At 38.3% G+C, this 18,684-nt stretch overlaps 1 long non-coding RNA gene across 1 annotated transcript in view; it reads left to right on the forward strand.

Annotated features, from left to right (window-relative positions):
- The first annotated feature begins 6,999 nt into the window (after positions 1-6,999).
- Positions 7,000-18,684, forward strand: part of LOC130540605 (uncharacterized) — a 40,485-nt gene continuing 28,800 nt past the window's right edge. The window contains exons 1-2 of the long non-coding RNA XR_008954601.2: positions 7,000-7,093; positions 16,163-16,269. This is a non-coding gene — a long non-coding RNA (uncharacterized LOC130540605). The remainder of the gene's footprint in view (positions 7,094-16,162; positions 16,270-18,684) is intronic.

Here is an 18,684-nt window from a genome sequence, read left to right on the forward strand (position 1 = left end):
TGGTTTATCTCAAATTACAAAGTGTTTTCTGGACTGTGGGTCATTACATAGTTGTTTGTTCTTATTTGTGAAAAGTGTTAGGGTAAGGTCAGGATATCACTTTTCTTTTCTCATCTGCCTGAATTCAGCATACCTTAACAGAATCTGTAAAGTACCAGAAGAGCAGTTGGACACACAGGCACATTCTTAAGCAGATGTATTTTAGGACTCCAAAATTTAAAATATGAAGCTAAGGATCTGAAAAATCATTTCCCTTAAAATTATCCATGATTACAAATACTTATTCTTGTTTCTAAGAGTTTTCTAGTTTTGACTCTTATATTTGGAGTTGTTCTCCAGTTGAGTTAATTTTTGTATATGGTGTGAGTTCAGGGCTCAACTTCATTCTTTTGCCTGTGGATATCCAGTTATCCCACACCATTTATTTTTCTTTTTCAATTGAATTGTCTTGGCACTTTTTACAAATACCAATTGACCATAAGCATAATGGTTTATTTCTGGACTTTCAATTCTATTCTATTAATCTGTATGTCTATCTTTAGATACGACACCAAAAGCACAAGAGATAGAAAAAAATAGAATGAGCTTCATTAAAATTTAAAACATGTTACTGCAAAGAATAGTATCAATAAAGTAGAAAGACAACCCACGAATGGGAAAAAAAAATTTGAAAAATCACATATCTGAAAAGATATTTGTATCCAGAATATATACTAACTCTTACAATTCAAAATAAAAAGGCAACACAGTTTTAAAATGGGCAAGTGATTTGAATAGGCAGTTCTCCAAAGAATATATACAAATGGCCAATAAGCATAGGAAAAGATATTCAACTTCATTGGTACAAATAAAACAGCAATGAGTTGTGACTTTATATTCTCTGGGATAGCTAAAATAAAAAAGAAAGACAATAACAAGTGTCAGTAAGAATGTGGAGAATTGAAACACTCACACATTTCTGGTGAGAATACAAAATGGTGCAGCCACTTCAGAAAACAGTTTGGCAGTTTCTAAAAATATTGAACATGAAAGTATTAGAGGAGCAAGATTACGGACTAGAAGTCTCCACCAATCATCCTCCCCATAAGGACACTAATTTAACAGCTATCTATACAAAACAAGCACCTTCATAAGAACCAAAAATCAGGTGGGCACTCACAGTACCTGGTTTCAACTTCATATCACTGAAAGAGGCACTGAAGAGTCAGAAAAAAAAAAAAAAAAAAAAACAGTCTTGAATCATCAATACCAACCCCTCACCCATCACCCAGCAGCAGTGGTATGATGTGGAACACATCTCTGGGCACTAGGGGGAGGGAGAGAGCAGCAATTCTGAGACATTGAACTCAGAGCTGCCCTATTATAACAGAAAATAAAACCAGAACAAATTCAGCTGATGCCCACCCACAGAGGGAGCAATAAACCAGCCCTAGCCAGAGGGAAATCTTGGCTCTTGGATGGCATTTCTGGACCTGCCCTGGGCCAGAAGGGAGCCCACTGACCTGAAGAGTGAGTCCTAGGCCAGGCAGCGTTCACCACAAGCTGACTGAAGCACCCTCAGGTCTTAAGAGAACATCAGTGGTAGTCTGGCCGTACTCCCCATGCACCTGTGATGGTAGTGGCTACAGGTGAGGCTCCTCTGCCTTTGGGAAGAAAAGGGAAGAGTGGGAAGGACTGTGTCTTGTAGTTTGAGTGCCAGCTCAACTGCAATACAATAAAACACCAGGTAGACTTCTAAGGTTTTTGACTCTAATCACTTCCAGACTGCACTTCTCTCTCTCACTCCCAGACATCACCTCTGGACCCACCTGGAGCCTCGCAGAGCTCACCACCCTGAAGGGAAGAACACAGGCCTGGCTGGCTTTGCCACCTGTTGATTGTAGAGCCCCAGGGCCTTGAGCAAACATAGGCCATAGCTAGGGAATGATTACAGCAGGCCTTGGGAAAGACCCAGTATTGTGCTGGCTTTAGGTCTAATCCAGCACAGTCCCATTAGTGGTGACCACAGAGGTGCTTGAGTCACTCCACTCCCATTTCCATGTGGCTCAAAATAGACAGAGAGACAGACTCTGTTTGTTTGGGGAAAGTAATAGAAGAGAACAAGAGTCTCTGTCTGGTAATCCAGAGAATTCTGGATCTTATCCAAGAGCATCAAGGCAGTACTTCTGCAAGTCTGCAAGAACCACAGTGTTACTGGACTTGTGGTGCCCCCTAAAGCAGTCACAGGTTGGATCACAACAACCAAATCCTTTTGAATATCTGGAAAACCTTACCAAGAAGCATGGGTACAAACAAGCCCAGACCGAGAAAACTACAATAAATACTTGACTCTTCAATGTCCAGCACAGATGAACATCTAAAGATATCAATAATTGATAAACAGAAAAACATGACCTCTCCATGTGAACTAAATAAGGCAGCAGGGATCAATCCTGGAGAAACAGAGATATGTGACCCTTCAGACAGAGAATTCAAAATCTGTTTTGAGTGAACTCAAAAGAAATTCAAGAAAACACAGAGAAGGAATTCAGAATTCAATCAGGCAAATTTAACAGAGACTGAAGTAATTAAAAAGAATCAAGCAGATATTCTGGAGCTGAAAAATGCAATTGACATATTGAAGAATGTATGAGAGCCTTTTAATAGCAGAACTGATCAAGCAGAAGAATTAGTGAGCTTGAAGACAGGCTATTTGAAAATACACAGTCAGAGAAGACAAAAAGAAAAAGAATAAAAACCAATGAAGCACACCTACGGGATCTAGAAAATAGTCTCAAAAGGGCAAATCTAAGAGTTATTGGCCTTAAAGAGGAGATAGAAAAAGAGTTAGTGGTAGAAAGTTATTTAAAGGGATAATAACAGAGAACTTCCCAAACCTTGAGAAAGATATTAACATCCAAATACAGGAAGGTTATAGAACACCAAGCAGATTTAACCCAAAGAAGACTACCGCAAGGCATTTAATAATCAAACTCCCAAAGGTCAAAGATAAAGAAAGAATCCTAAAAGAAGCAAGAGAAAGGAAACAAATAACATACAATAGAGTGCCAAAACATGCGGCAGCAGACTTTCAGTGGAAACTCTACAGACCAGGAGAGAGTGGCATGACATATTTAAAGTGCTGAAGGATGAAAACTTTTACCCTACAATAGTATATCCGGTGAAAATATTCTCCAAACATGAAGGGAAAATAAAGATTTTCCCAGACAAACAAAAGCTGAGGGATTTCATTAACACTAGGCCTGTCCTACAAAAAATGCTAATAAGAGTACCTCAATCAGAAAGAAAATGACATTAATGAAAAATAAGAAATCATCTGAAGATACAAAACTCACTGGTAATAGTAAGTACACAGAAACACAGAATATTATCACACTGTAGTTGTGGTGTGTAAACTAATCTTAAATAGAAGTACTAAATGATGAACCAATCAAAAATAATACAACAACTTTCAAGACATAGACAGTACAATAAGATGTAGATAGAAACAACAAATATTTAAAAAGTAGGGCAACAAAATTAAGACACAGAATTTTTATTAGTTTCCTTTTTGCTTGTTTGTTTATGAAAATAGTATTAAGTTGTTATCAGCTTACAATAATGGGTTATGAGATAGTATTTGCAAGCCTCATGGTAATCTCAAACCAAAAAACATACAACAAATACACAAAAAATAAAAAGCAAGCAATTAAATCATATCACCAGAGAAAACTGTCTTCACTAAAAGGAAAACAGGATGGAAAGAAAGAAGGAAGAGAAGGCCACAAAACAACCAGAAAACAAATAACAAAATGACAAAAGTACATTTTTACTTATCAATAATAACATTGAATGGAATTGACTAAACTTTTCAGTCAAAAGACATAGAGAACCTGAATGGATTAAAAACAAACAAGACCCAATAATCTGTTGCCTACAAAATAGACACTTCACATATAAAGAAATACACAGACTGAAAACAAAAGGATGGAAAAGTATATTCCATGCCAATAGAAACCAAAAAAGAGCAGAAGTAGCTATACTTATATCAAACAAAATAAATTTCAAGACAAAAACTATAATAAGAGACAAAGGAGGTCACTATATAATGATAAAGGGGTCTGAATTGCTAAGAAGGATATAACAATTTTATATATATGCATCCAACACTGAAGCACCCATATATATAAAACAAATATTATTAGAGCTCAAGAGAGAGATAGACTCCAATATAATAATAGCTGGAGACTCTAACACCCCACTTTCAGTATTGGAAAGGTCTTCCAGACAGAAAATCAACAAAGAAACATTGGACTTAATCTGCACTATATACCAAATGGACCTAATAGATATTTACACAACATTTCATCTAACAGCTGCAGAATATCTTTTCCTGGGCACAAAGATTATCCTCAAGGATAGACCATATGTTAGGTCATAAAACAAGTCTTAAAACATTCAAACAATTGAAATAATATTAAGCATTTTCTCTGACCATGATGGAATAAAGCTATAATAACAAGAGGAATTTTGGAAACTATAAAAATACATGGAAATTATACCATATGCTCCTGAATGACCAGTGAGCCAATGAAGTAATAAAAAAGGAAGTGGAAAATTTTCTTGAAACAAATGATAGTGGAAACACAACAGACCAAAACCTGTGGGATACAGCAAAAGCAGTACTGAAAGGGATATTTACAGCTATAAGTGCCCACATCAAAAAAGAAGAAAAACTGCAAATAAACAACCTAACAATACATCTTAAATAACTAGAAAAGCAAGAGCAAACCAAACACAAAATTAGTAGAAGAAAAGAAATAATAAAGATCCGAGAAGAAATAAGTGAAATTGAAATGAAGAAAACAATACAAAAAAATCAATCAAACAAAAATGGTTTTCTTGAAAAGTTAAGCAAAATTGACAAAGCATTGGCCAGACTAAGAAGAGGGAAGGTCGAAATAAATAAAATCAGAGATGAAAAAGGAGACATTATAACTGATACTGAAGAAATTCAAAGGATCATTAGTGGTTACTATGACTAATTCTATGTCGTTACATTGGGAAATCTAGAAAAAATGGGCATATCCTAGACATATACAACACACCAAGATTAAACCATGAAGAAATCCAAAACCTGAACAGATCAATAACAAGTAATGACATCAAAGCTATAATAAGAAGTCTCCCAGTAAAGAAAAGCCCAGGACCCAATGGTTTTACTGCTGAATTCTACCAAACATTTAAAGAAGAACTAACACCAATCCTACTCAAACTCTTCTGAAAAATAGAGGAGGAGGGACTACTTCCAAACTCATTCTGCAAGGCCAATATGACTTTGTTATTAAAGCCAAACAAAAACACATTAAAAGGCCAAGTGCAGTGGCTCACACCTGTAATTCCAGCATTTGGGGAGGCTGAAGTGGGTGGATCACCTGAGATCAGGAGTTCAAGACCAGGCTGACCAACATGGCAAAATCCAGTCTCTACTAAAAATACACAAATTAGCTGTCATGGTGGTGCGTGCCTGTAGTCCTGGCTACTCAGGAAGCTGAGGCAACAGAATTACTTGAACCTGGGAGATGGAGGTTGCAGTGAGCCAAGATTGTGCCACCACACTCCAGCCTGGGCAACAGAGCAAGACTCCCTCTCAAAAAATACGTAAAAAATAAAAAACACGTTAAAAAAGGAAAACTAGAGGCCAATATCTCTGATGACTTTTTGTTTGTTTGTTTGTTTGTTTTGTTTTTTGTTTTTTGTTTTGAAACTGGGTCTTCCTCTGTCACCCAGGCTGGAGTGCAGTGGCGTGATGATCTCGGCTCACTACAGCCTCGACCTCCCAGGCTCAAGCAATTCTCCCAGGAGCCTCCCAAATAGCTGGGACTACAGGCACATGCGGCCAAAATGTGATTTCTCACCTGATCTCCCTAGTCCCCACTCTGACTGGTGTTCCATAATGGCATTCTTGTTCCTCATGGGGAAACATAGACTGATGGTTGCAAATCCCATGTCTGCCAGGGCCAACACATTAGCCATCACCATCATAGATGATTGGCCTCCACCTTCCAAGTCTTAAGTAAATGCATCTTATTGTCAGAACTTAAATCATACCTAGAACCCTATGGCAAGAAAGTTCAGTAAATGTATAGTTTCTAGCCTCTGTAGTACAGGGAGTGAAGATGGTGCCTTGTACTCAGTTGGGAAAGACTGGAGTAAGAATGAACTTCAGGAAAATGTTCCCTTTTGGCCATGTTAATTTTAAATTTTAAATTTTAATTAAATTTTAAATTTTAATTTTAATTAAATTTTAAATTTTAATTTTAATTAAATTTTAAATTTTAATTTTAATTAAATTTTAAATTTTAATTTTAATTTTAAAATACCGAATTTAAGGATGATGTGTTGCACAACTCTAGGGGATTCAATGGAGTGCCATCTACATTTATATATATATTTATATATAGAGAGACTTATATATAGATATAGATAAAGATATATCTTATATATATCTATATATAGATTATATATAGATACATAAATATATATATATATTTAAATTTTTGTACAGACAGAGTCTCACTATGTTGCCTAGGCTTGTCTTGAACTCCTGGCCTCAAGCAATCCTCCTGCTTTGGCATCCCTAAGTTATATATATTTTTTCATGTTGAGATGTATATTGATTCTGAGACATATATATGTATATATGTGTGTAAGTATATATGTGTGTGCGTGCACATAAAATTATATGTGATGGACCTGCCTCTTAGAATCAAAGTGAAGACTGTTGGGTTCATGAGTTTAGAGCTCAGAGAAGAGGTCAGGGCCAGAGATAAAACCCAGGACATCAATACATAAAAGTTATGTAAAGAAAGCCATGATACTAAATGAGATCATATAGGGAAGAAAGAGTCTAATAGCACCTCAACATTTAGAATTCAGAATGAAGAGAAAGAGCCAGCAAAAGAAGCTGGTCATGAGTAGCCAATGAGGTAGGAGAAAATGAGAAGAATGTAGTGTCATGGAGACAAAACTGTTGCATTCTGTTGAGAGATCAAGAAAGATGCTCACTGAGATCAACCATTCGGTTTTTGACACAGGACAGCAATTGTTACTGGTAAACAAGAGTGGTTTCATTATGATCGTGAAGAATTAGGATAGACTAGAAGATGAGAAAGTGGAGTGAGTATAGCCAACACTTTCAGGAAATTTTATAGTAAAGAGGAGAGAAGAAATGATAGAGTAATTGTTGACTGGTGGCTAAAGATAGGTAGAATTTGTCACATTCAAAACGTAACCTTTCATTGATAAAACAAAGACACTTAAACAGGAATAGATATTGAATTTTATTAATAACTATTTTTAATAGACTTTATTTTTTAGAGTTGTTTTAGGCTTACAGAAAAATTGTACAGAAACTGAGATTTCCCATGAAAACCCTCCCCCATGCACACATGGTTTCTCTTATGATTAATATCTTGCATTTGTGCTATTTGTTACAACTGATAAGCCAATATTGATTCATTATTATTAACTAAGGTTTATAGTTTACCATAGGGTTCATTTTTTGGGTTGTACAGTTTTATTAATTTTGACAAATGCTTAATGCCATGTATCCACCATTCCAGTGTCACACAAAATAGTTTCACTGACCTAAAAATGCCCTGTATTACAATTATTTGTCCCTTTTCTCCAAACCTCTACCAACTGAGGCAGGAGAATAGGGTCTGGAGGCAGGGAACCTAAGGCCGATTCATGCTGATTGGACATCAGAGGCTACTTCCTTTTCAACCCCTCCTTTTTCTGGGTGGCAGATGAAAAATGACAATATCTCTAAATGGTCCCTTCCCATAACCAATCAGACTGGTCATGGGCCTACTCTTCACTCTGATTGGTCCCCTCCTACAACCAATCAGACTGGTGACGGGCCACTACTGCGTTTGCATAGAGTGAACCAATGGGAAACCTCTAGATCGTGTTTAAATCCCAGAAAAATCTGTAACCGACACTCTTGAGCCACTTGCTTGAGCCCACCGCCACCCTGAGGAGTGTACTTTCTTTTAGAATAAATCTCTGCTTTTGCTGCCTTGCTTTGTTTGCGCATTTTGTCCAATTCTTTGTTCAAAATGCCAAGAACCTGAACAACTACCTTCAACCGGTAACACAACCATTGATCCTTTTACTGTCTCTATAATTTTGTCTTTGCCAGAATGTCAAATAGTTGGAATCATATAGTAAGTAGGTTTTCAGATTGGTTTCTCTCACTTAGCAATATACATATAAGTTTCCTCCATGTCTTTTTACAGCTTTATAGTTCATTTCTTTTATCACTGAATAATATTCCATTCTACACAATATGTTTATCCATTCACCCATTGAAGGATATCTTAGTTGCTTCCAATTTTTGACTATCAAGAATAAAACTGCTATAAGCATTCATGTGCAAATTTCTGTGTGGATAAATTTTCAACTCATCTGGGTAAATACCAAGAAGTGAAATTGCTGAATCATATGGTAAGCCTATGTTTAACTTTGTTAGAAACTGATAGACTATCTTCCAAAATAGCTCTACTATTTTGCATTTCCACCAGCAATGAATGAGGATTCCTGTTGTTACATATTTTCACCACTTCTTGTTGTCAGTGTCTTGGATTTTAGCCATTCTAATAGGTGTGTATTGGTGTCTTAATTTGCAATTACGTAATAACATATGATGTTGGGCATTTGTTCATATGCTTATTTGCAAACTGTATATTCTCTTTGGAGGTGCTTCAGTTCAGATCTTTTGCTCACTTTGTAATTGGGTTGTTTTAACACAATTGGGTTGGTTGTTTATTGTTAAGTTTTAAGGGTGTTTTGTATATTTTGGGTGTAAGTCCTTTATCAGATATGTGTTCTGCAAATATCTTCTCCCAGTCTGTGGCTTTTCTTTAAATTTTCTTAATATTATCTTCCACAGAGAAGTCTCTAATTTTAATGAAGTCTAAATTATCAACTTTTTCTTTCATGGATCATACTTTTGGTACTATATCTAAAAAGTCATCATCAAACCCAAGGTCACCTAGATTTTCTCCCATGTTGTCTTCTGGAAGTTGTATAGTTTTTTGTGTCATGTTTAGGTCTATGATTCATTTTGAGTTCATTTTTGTGAAAGGTATAAAATCTGTGTCTAAGTTTTGTTTTGTTTATTTTGGTTTTTGGCATGGTGATGTCCAGTTGTTCCAGCACTATTTATTGAAAAGCCTTTTCTCCATTGAATTGCCTTTGCTCCTTTGTCAAAGTCCAGTTGAACTATATTTGCATGGGTCTATTTCTGGGCTCTCCATTATGTTCCACTGATCTATTTGTCTATTACTCTGTCAATGTTTTCATCACTATGGCTCAATAGTAAGTCTTGAAGCCATAGAGTGCCAATCCTCTGACTTTATTTTTTTTTCCATATTGTGTTGGATATTCTGGTTCTTTTTCCTTTCTATATAAACTTCAGAATCTGTTTACCAATATCCATGAAATAAATTACTGTGATTTTGATTGGGATTATGTTAAATCTATATGGGAAGAACTGACATTTTAATAATATTTTCTTGCTGTCCATGAACATGGAATACCTTTTCATTTTTGTTTTCTTTGATTTTTTAACAGTTGTATAGTTTTCCTCATATAAGTATTATACATATTTTGTTAAGTTTATAACTATGTCATTTTTAGTGATAATATAAAAGAAGTCGTGTTTTTAATTTAAAATGTTAATTGCTCATTGCCATTAGATAGAAAAGCAATTGAGTTTTTTATATTAATCTTTTTTCCTGCAAACTCACTATAATCACTTAGTGGTTCCAGGATTTTTTGTTGGTTCTTTAGAATTTTCCAAATAGATAATTATATCATCCACAAGCATAGTTATACTTCTTCCTTTTCAATCCATATCCCTTTTAAATCCTTTTCTTATTTTATTGCATTAGCTAGGACTTCCAATGTGAAGTTGAATAGGAATGGTGAGGGAGATATCCTTATTTTGTTCTCAGACTTGAAGTTTCTGTCTATTCCTAGTTTTCTGAGAATGTATATAATGAATGGGTGTTGGATTTTGTCAAATGCTTTCTCTACATTTGAAAAATTCTGTAATTTTTCTTCTCTAGTCTGTTGATGTGAAAAATTACATTAATTGATTTTTTAAATGTTGAATCAGTTTTGAATACCTGGAATAAATTCCAGTTAACCATGGTATATAATTCATTTCAAATTACTTTTTAACTTTTATCAAGATGATTTATATGTGATGATTTTATTATTATATTTACTAATATTGCATTTTCCTAGTATTTCTGCAATTGAACTACATGTTTTATGATGTATTCGCTTTTTAATATGTTCATAAATTAAACCTGTATTATTTCATTGAGGATGTTTCTACCTAGTGGTGGTAGTGTGGAAGCATTAGATGCTTCATACTGGAAAAGAGCAATGGCTTTCAAATCACATTATCCTGGATCTGAATCCTAACTCCACAACTTAGTGATGGTCTGTGCTTGGACTAGTTATTTAATTTCCCTAGGACCTTAATACTGTCCATATAAGACTGTAGGATTAAATAAATTAGTACAACCTCTATGGAAAACAATATGGAGATTTCTAAAAGAACTAAAAATAGAACTACCATTTGATCTGGCAATACTACTACTGGGTATCTACCCAAGGGAAAATAAATCATTATATTAAAAAGATGCCTGCATAGGTATGTTTATCTCAGTACTATTCACAATCGCAAAGATATGGAATCAACCCAAGTATCCATCAGTGGATGATTGGATTTTTAAAATGTGGTGTATATATATATATGCAATGGAATACTACTCAAGCATAAGAAGAACAAAATCATGTCTTTTGCAGCAACATGGATGGAACTGGAAGCAATTATCTTAAGTGAAATAACTCAGAAACAGAAAATGAAACACTGCATGTTCTTAGTTATAAGTGGGAGTGAAATAATTCATATACGTGGGCATAGACACTGGAGTTATAAGCAGGAGTGAAATAATTCATACACGTGGAATAATGGACACTGGAGACTGAGAAGAGTGGGAGGGGGGTGAGGGATGAGAAATTACTTGAGGAGTGTGCACTATTCAGGTAATGGCTATACTAAGAGCCCAGATTTCACCACTATGCAATATATCCATGTAACAAAACTGCACTTGTATCCCCAAAATCTATATACGTTTTAAAAAAAAAATTGTCTCATGGCATATGTAAGCACTCAATTAATTCGAGTTATTAATGTTAATATTTTAGGTGAGATTATATAAATACTTTTTTTGCACTCCTTTGCCAAATTTTATCAGTTTTTAGCAGATAAGAATCTCAATGTATAAACAACAACAGAGACCCTCCTCCTCTACCCTCTCCACACTCCTCTCATACTCCTTTCGAAAAAAAATTGCCCATAAAATTTTCTGGATGAGAGAATTTTCTGGATGGGAGCACTTTCTGGAGGCAAATTTCTTACATTTAATAGACAAAAAACAAGCTAACATCTGCCTTTTGATCTACATCAAAAACAAACTACCCCATGTCATGGATTTCACATGTGCTAGAAGCAGTTAGTGTAAAATCCATTGATCCAGGAAGTCTGGTGCCTGAATGATACCATCTCTTCATTAATTATTAAGAAATATGAGAGAAGGAAGATTACAAAGAAACAAGAAGCAAAAATAGGCCAGGCACAGTGGCTCACGCATGTAATCCCAGCACTTTGGGAGGCCGAGGCAGGCAGATCATGAGGTCAGGAGTTCGAGACCAGCATGGCCAACATGGTGAAACCCCATCTCTACTAAAAATACAAAAACTTAGCCGGGTGTGGTGGTGGGCACCTGTAATTCCAGCTACTTGGGAGGCTGAGGCAGGAGAATTGCTTGAACCCAGGAGGCGAAGTTTGCAGTGAGCCGAGATCTCGCCACTGCACTCCAGCCTGGGTGACAGAGCAAGACACCGTCTCAAAAAAAAAAAAAAAAAAAGAAGTAAAAATAAATCCAACGAGCACTTAATACATGCCTCTTTCCTTGTTAGGCCTTTTATATATCATTTGCATGTTTGTATATGAGAAGGAAAATAGCAAGGTAAGTCTGTCGTTCCCATTTTATGGATGAGAAAACAGGATTATTGAGGTCATACCACCAGTAGATGGTGGAGCAAATATTTAAATCTAGTTGATTGATGCCTAAACCTATCCTTTCTACTGCATCTCCACTACTTTATAGCAAATTAATGACAAATATGTGAATCTTCCTCCCAAACTTCATTGTTGCAAAGTAAGATTTCTAATGGGTCTAGTTCTTTGATAAGCTGTAAGCTGAGAGAAGACCTGTAAAAACTAATATATATTTATTAACATCAGAATAAATTTCACTGCAGAATACAGGCCTCCTAAACATTTCTCTTGAAAAACCTGCATCCCAGATGAAGATCTTCTACCTTATGAGGGAACCTTTATTAAAGCCATTTTGGGAAGGGGATGGTTGGGCTGAACATTTGGGTCTTTAAGGCCTTTTTAAAAAAAGGCTCACTTATATGTAGATTTGGGATTTTTTTCCAAATCCCCTATATGTGGATAGCCCCCCAAGTAAGAGACTGAGCCTTATTAATGGGAAAGGAATATCACCCGCTTCTATTTTCATGCAAATTGTCCCAGCAGAATAAAAAGGGGGACAGTGAAAGTGATGACACTGATCTAATTATCTGCAGGCCAATATCACCAACTTCCTCAAAGGAGCCCACAGAATGGCCTAACACAGACACACAAAACGCAGCCAGGAAACAATCGGGACCTTAGCAACAAGGCAAAAACTGGCTCCTCTCTGCATAAAGAGCTGTTTTATGAGCATTTCTTGTTACTTTCAATTAAGCCCCACCACCCCCCACCTTAAGAAGGTCCATTTTTAATCGATGCCCCTGTTGCCCTACAATCACTGACGTGTACCATTCCACCAGCTCTGCCTTCAAAACCAGCATCCACTCACATAGTTTCAAGCCCTGGTTCTGTGAGAGACATAGAACATAAGAATACGACTTCAGTGGTTATAAAGCCTCAGCATCCTGACAGTGTGCTACTTCACAAACTCTCTCATATGATCCTCAGAACCACAGAGTGAAGCAAGTGTCAAAATCCTCACACTTAAGATGGGGAAAATGAAATCCAGGGAGATTAAGTCACCTGAAGAAACCTTCAGAGCCAGCAACTATGGGTAAAGGTGACTGAAGTCCAAAACTCTTCATACCGCACCACACAGCAGCTATGTTGTTAATACATCGGCAAAAGGATTAAAATGAGAGCTGTCCCCTTAAAAGCAACTTTTAATTTAGTTCAGCAATGTCCTGGTTTACTTTAGTTCTTTGAACCCAGCCTGCTTGATCTGGGTCCTAAGGCCCTCCCAGCTTTGCTGAGGAGTCTCTGCCCCATCCCAATTCTCTCACCACCACCTCCCAACCTGATGCTAGCTCTAATCCTACTTCAAATCCTGTCCCTGCCTTACCCCCATTCCCTATTGTCTAAGTATCATCACTGCCAAGAACCCTTGCTGCTGTATCACGAGTGGTTCTGGTTCCCAGGTAAAAATTCTGGCCACCTGATACCAGTCTGGATTAAATCAAATTCTTGGCTATCCCCCTCAGAGGTCAGAGGTCAGGTCTCCCCTACAGAGAGCTTCATTCCTCCAACCTGAGCCCTCCCTGAGTCCAGCTCCAGTCACTTCTCCAGGGCCTGACTTTAAAGTTTCATACCCCGTGGCAGAGGTAGAGTAGAGTAGGAAATGATCCTGCCTGACTCCAAGGGAATGACTTGGAGTCGGGCAGAGACTTCGGTTTGCATCCCATTATATGAGCTGGGTAAGTTATGTCAGCTGTGTAAACTTTTTCAGTCTGCATTAGAAATAGAATACTATTCCCCTTATGAGAAACCTGGCACACTATCTTTCTGCAATAAAGGGTAGGTGTTTTCATTACTTGTCAGCTATTCCCTAAGGTTTGTCCAAGGCCATTACTTTTTTACTTGTATTTAATCAAAATTCCCCCTACTATTATTTGAATATAACTTTATATTCAAATTAAATGATAATAAGTTGCTTACTACCTATGAATAGCTAATACTATTTAAGGAGTGAATAAATGACTAAATAAATCAATGAATAATCACAGCAATGAGTCAAACCATTTGATATACCTGGAGTAAATGAATCAATTCCATTTAACAAATACATATAAATAGCTATTACATCCCAGGCACCCTGCGAGGTCCTAGGTAAATAGTAGTGAATAAGATAGACAGGATGTTTACCTTCATGAAGCTTACCATTCAGCAATTACTCTCTCCTTCCTATGGATTTTGATATGCGATCTATTACAACACTGAGCAAACTGTATTGGAACTATTTGCTTTGGAAGTTGCCTTCTCTTCCATGAAGAGCACCTGGCCTGTGAGCACCATGAAGGCAAAGACTGGGTCTTGATCACCTCTGGGTTCCAGCACTTGGCCCAGTGCCTGCTAATAATTCTATGTATAGCCCAATCTCTCAATCCTAATAGAGATTTTACTATTTTCTCTGGGCTTTCCTTAAGTGTTCACATTCCTGTTTATCTCCTCCTAACAAGAATTCAGGCAGGAAACTTCCTAGAATTTGCCCATCAAGATCTAGCAAGGGGCCAGGCATGGTGGCTTATGCCTGTAATACCAACATTTTGTGGGGCAGAGGCAAAAGGATCACTTGAGACCGGGAGTTCAAGACCAGCCTGGGCAACATCGCTAGACTCTGTGTCTGCAAATAATAAAATGCTAGCCAGGTGTAGTGGTGCAAGCCTGTAGTCCCATCTACTCAGGAGGCTGAGGCAGGAGGACATGAGACACTAGGCTGATCAAGAAAAGGCAGCTAGTTACGTTTCAGACACCGGAACACACAGGATGTGCCAGGGCTTCCTCACCTTCCTTCTTGTGTCACAGTTGGAGGGAAAAACATACGGTAAGCACCAACAATTATTTGTGCCTACTTATACAGTAAGTGGAGAGCAGGAAGCCTGAATCCACCCACCTCACCCTCTTCCCCAACCCTTTCTGTTGTAGCTAAAGATGGTGAACATCTGACAGCAGGCAGTTGTCACCTTTACACAGAGGAAACCTTAGGAGTAAATGGTGCCCAGTAGGTCATTTCATAAAGCAGATGAGAGCAGAGCTCTTCTGGTGGAAGTGAAGGTGTGAGGTCCAGAATGCCACCTGCTCAGCCCCCTACTTGTCCCTTGCACTTGGTAGGGGTGGGGGTGCAAGCAGATGGGGAGAACTGGGAAAAGGATGAGGAGGTTATGGTTCATAAAGAGAAGCCACGATGCTGCAGAGCGCTGGGGATTTTATATTCTTTAGGGTTTTATTATGCCAAAACAATGGTGGGATAACACAGTTAGAAATGAATAATAACTGGCTTCCAGGATCCTCACTAACCATGGTGATTATCTCTCAGCCAAAGTCTACAGGCAGCAGACTGATAAGAGACACATCAGTTCTTCTGTTTACAATTCATTTAGAGCTTTTTGTTTTTTCATTTATGTGGAAGCCAGTTTATTCAGGCCTCCAAGATAGGTCTCTAGTCACCAGGGAAACAATTGTCCTTTATCCCTTAACTACCTCTTGACTCCTCAAAACCAGAGAGGAAAAGATACCTAACCAGATGGTGAGACAGGTCTGAGTTCACGCAAGACCTTCTTTCAAAGGCTGTGGAGGCAGGAGCCTGTGTAACCGCATCAGCCTGTAGCCAGGCATCCTCCGGAGGCCCCTCTCCCACCACACCCCAGCTCTGGGCAGCTGCTTCCCAGCTGCAGTGCTTGCCAACCCTCAGACTGGAGGGAGGGAAATGAAACCATAGCCATTTATCACCTGTCAAAAATTCAGACTCCACTTGTCCTGAACAGCACAGCCAGACACACTAAGACAAGCACCAGTCAGAGGACAAGAAGGGGAATGTGAGGGAGAGCCAAGGGGCCTGTAGCCCACTTGCAGAGAAGAAGATAGTAACATAACAGAACATTTTGCCAGTATCTTCCTGTCCTTGACCTAAATAGGGCAGCAGAGTCTGTGGATGTGCGTTTCTCTAGGAGTAAAAGGATCTGGCTGAGGGTTTCTGTTCCACTCCTTCACTGTGCCTTTCAGAAACTTACCTGGGCCTCCTAAGAGCTGGCTTCTTCTTCTGTGGAGAGAGAATAATAGGAACATCTGCTTCAAGATTTTCATAAAGGTCAACTAAGAAATGTGACAAGGTTTGTGAACTATAAAGCACTAAACATAAGTGAGTATTAAGAGCATCTAAGGGCTCTCTAGAGTCTGGTTTTGAGTGTATTTATCAAATTATCATCTGCCTGTTTTCTGTTTTGTCCTATGTATGACCTAGGACAAAGCAAAGGAATCAGTGACTGCCAATTGTCATGTTGCCTGGGACAATAGCCTAATTAGATCACCGAAGAAGACTGCAAGGTGGAGAGGAAATCACATAGGCCTGAAGGCAGATAAGCAATTACCAGCTACCGGGCCTTGGGCACATTACTTTATGTTTTTGTTTGTGCACTCTTATCGGTGATATCAGGCCAATGGCACATACCTTCTGAGTTGGGGTGATCGGTAAGCTGTCTAAACTTCCCAGTTGGTAGGTGGAGATAAGCATGATCATGCTTGTCCAGGTCACTAAGACAAAATATCTTGAAATTAGTACTCCTGTAACGAGGGTGCAATTTAACAAACTACTATTTCATATTTTCTTTAATTGCTCCAATTATCCTCAAAACTTACAGGAGAGAGAAGACAAATTTTTCAATTCATGGTATCTCTTTCTTTTCATGTTTAACAGTCTCTTTTGTGTATGTTGGTGTCTTTGGGGTCAATGCTCTTTTGACTTTCTCTCCCTTCCTCTGATCCACCTAGAAATGGCATTTGGGTCAGTGAGGAGGAGCTTACCTGGACTTGCCACAGTTGAAGAGCAGGGTCCCCACATTTCTCCAGAAAGTTCCTTATGTTGTACTCTCATTTGGCCTCTAGACTGGTACACGATGAGGTGTTGCTGATTCCATCATATCTTTTACGGTTATCATACTGTATCTACTGCTTTCGAAATTCTTAGTACTAGTCATTTGGCTGGGTTGCAAAACTCCCATGTGATATTTATTTCCTTCTTTTTTTTTTTTTTTTTTTTTGAGACAGCATCTTGCTCTGTCTCCCAGACTGGAGTGCAGTGGCGCAGTCTCAGCTCACTGCAGCCTCTGCCTCCTGGGTTCAAGTGGTACTCCTGCCTCAGCCACCCGAGTAGCTGGGATTATAGACATGTGCCACCATGCCTGGCTAATGTTTGTATTTTTAGTAGAGACAGGGTTTTGCCATGTTGGCCAGGCTGGTCTTGAACTCCTAGCCTCAAGTGATCCACTTGCCTCTGCCTCCCAAAGTGCTGGGGTTACAGGTGTGTGCCACTGCACCTGGCCTCTATGTGATCTTTTCTTTATCTCAAGCCCAGCTCGGCTAGTCCATTAATCTCCTTGGCACATCTGAGCCCCATCACCAAACCAAGCAGAAACTTTGGAATTCCCTGTGCGTCCTGCACAGACCAGGGCAATCAGCAGTACTATCTTACACTATCTATCTAGGCCACTTCTCAGCCACTGCTGCACTGTACAGCTTCTGCCTCAGCTTAGGCTCAGTGCTAACCAGAATGCACAACTTCTTCTAGAGGCTTGCTGCGTCCCTAAGCCCTGGACCCAGGTCAGTATTTCTAATGCCTTCAGTTGTCTTATGCCTCTCTGAAGACTTCCACGGTGCACACACATAAACACATACACACATACACATCCCTCACACAAACACATACACACACACACCTCAAAGTTATACCCTAAAAAGAGGGGGAAATGAGGACGCTGGTGTTCATCTGTCTTACGCTACCATGCTCTCTCTTCTCCTTCTAAGATTAACAATGCCAGAAGAGGTGGGATTTCTTTAGTTATTTCTCATGAGTCAGAGCCTTTTCCTATGTACCCTGAGAATTCCTTGTATTATGGTTTATAGTAATTTTTAAAATTATACGTTACTAATGTGTCAGAAAATCAATTTAGCGGGCCAAGACCAGATTTTTAGAAATAAAATCTAGAACACAATAAAAAGTGTCAATCAGAGGGCATCTGAAATTTTTATTACAATTTTACATGAATGTGTGTATGTGTGTCTGTGTGTGTGTGTGTGTGTGTGTGTGTGTTGAGTGATAACAAAAAATATATTTGTTACCATAGATTATAATCAAAAAGTCCAGGCCAGTGCAGTGACTCATGCCTGTAATCCCACCACTTTGGGAAGCCAAGGCAGGAGGATTGCTTGAGCCCAGGAGTTCCAGACCAGCCAGGACAACATAGTGAGACTTGTCTCCACAAAAAATAAAAAATTAGCTGTGCATGGTAGTACATGCCTGTAGTCCCAACTACTCAGGAGGCTGAGGTAGAAGGATCTCCTGAGCCCAGGAGGTCAAGCCTGCAGTGAACTGTGATTGCATCGCTGCACTCCAGCCTGGGTGACAGAGCTAGATCCTGTCTCAAAACAAAACAAAACAAAACAGAACAAAACAAAAACTAAAAATCACTAGCTACATTTAAATGAACATGTTGAAAAATTCAAAAATAAATAAATAGAAATTCAAGCAA

Source organism: Pan paniscus, chromosome 9 (genome assembly GCF_029289425.2).
Source record: "Pan paniscus chromosome 9, NHGRI_mPanPan1-v2.0_pri, whole genome shotgun sequence".
Taxonomy (NCBI): Eukaryota; Metazoa; Chordata; class Mammalia; order Primates; family Hominidae; genus Pan; species Pan paniscus.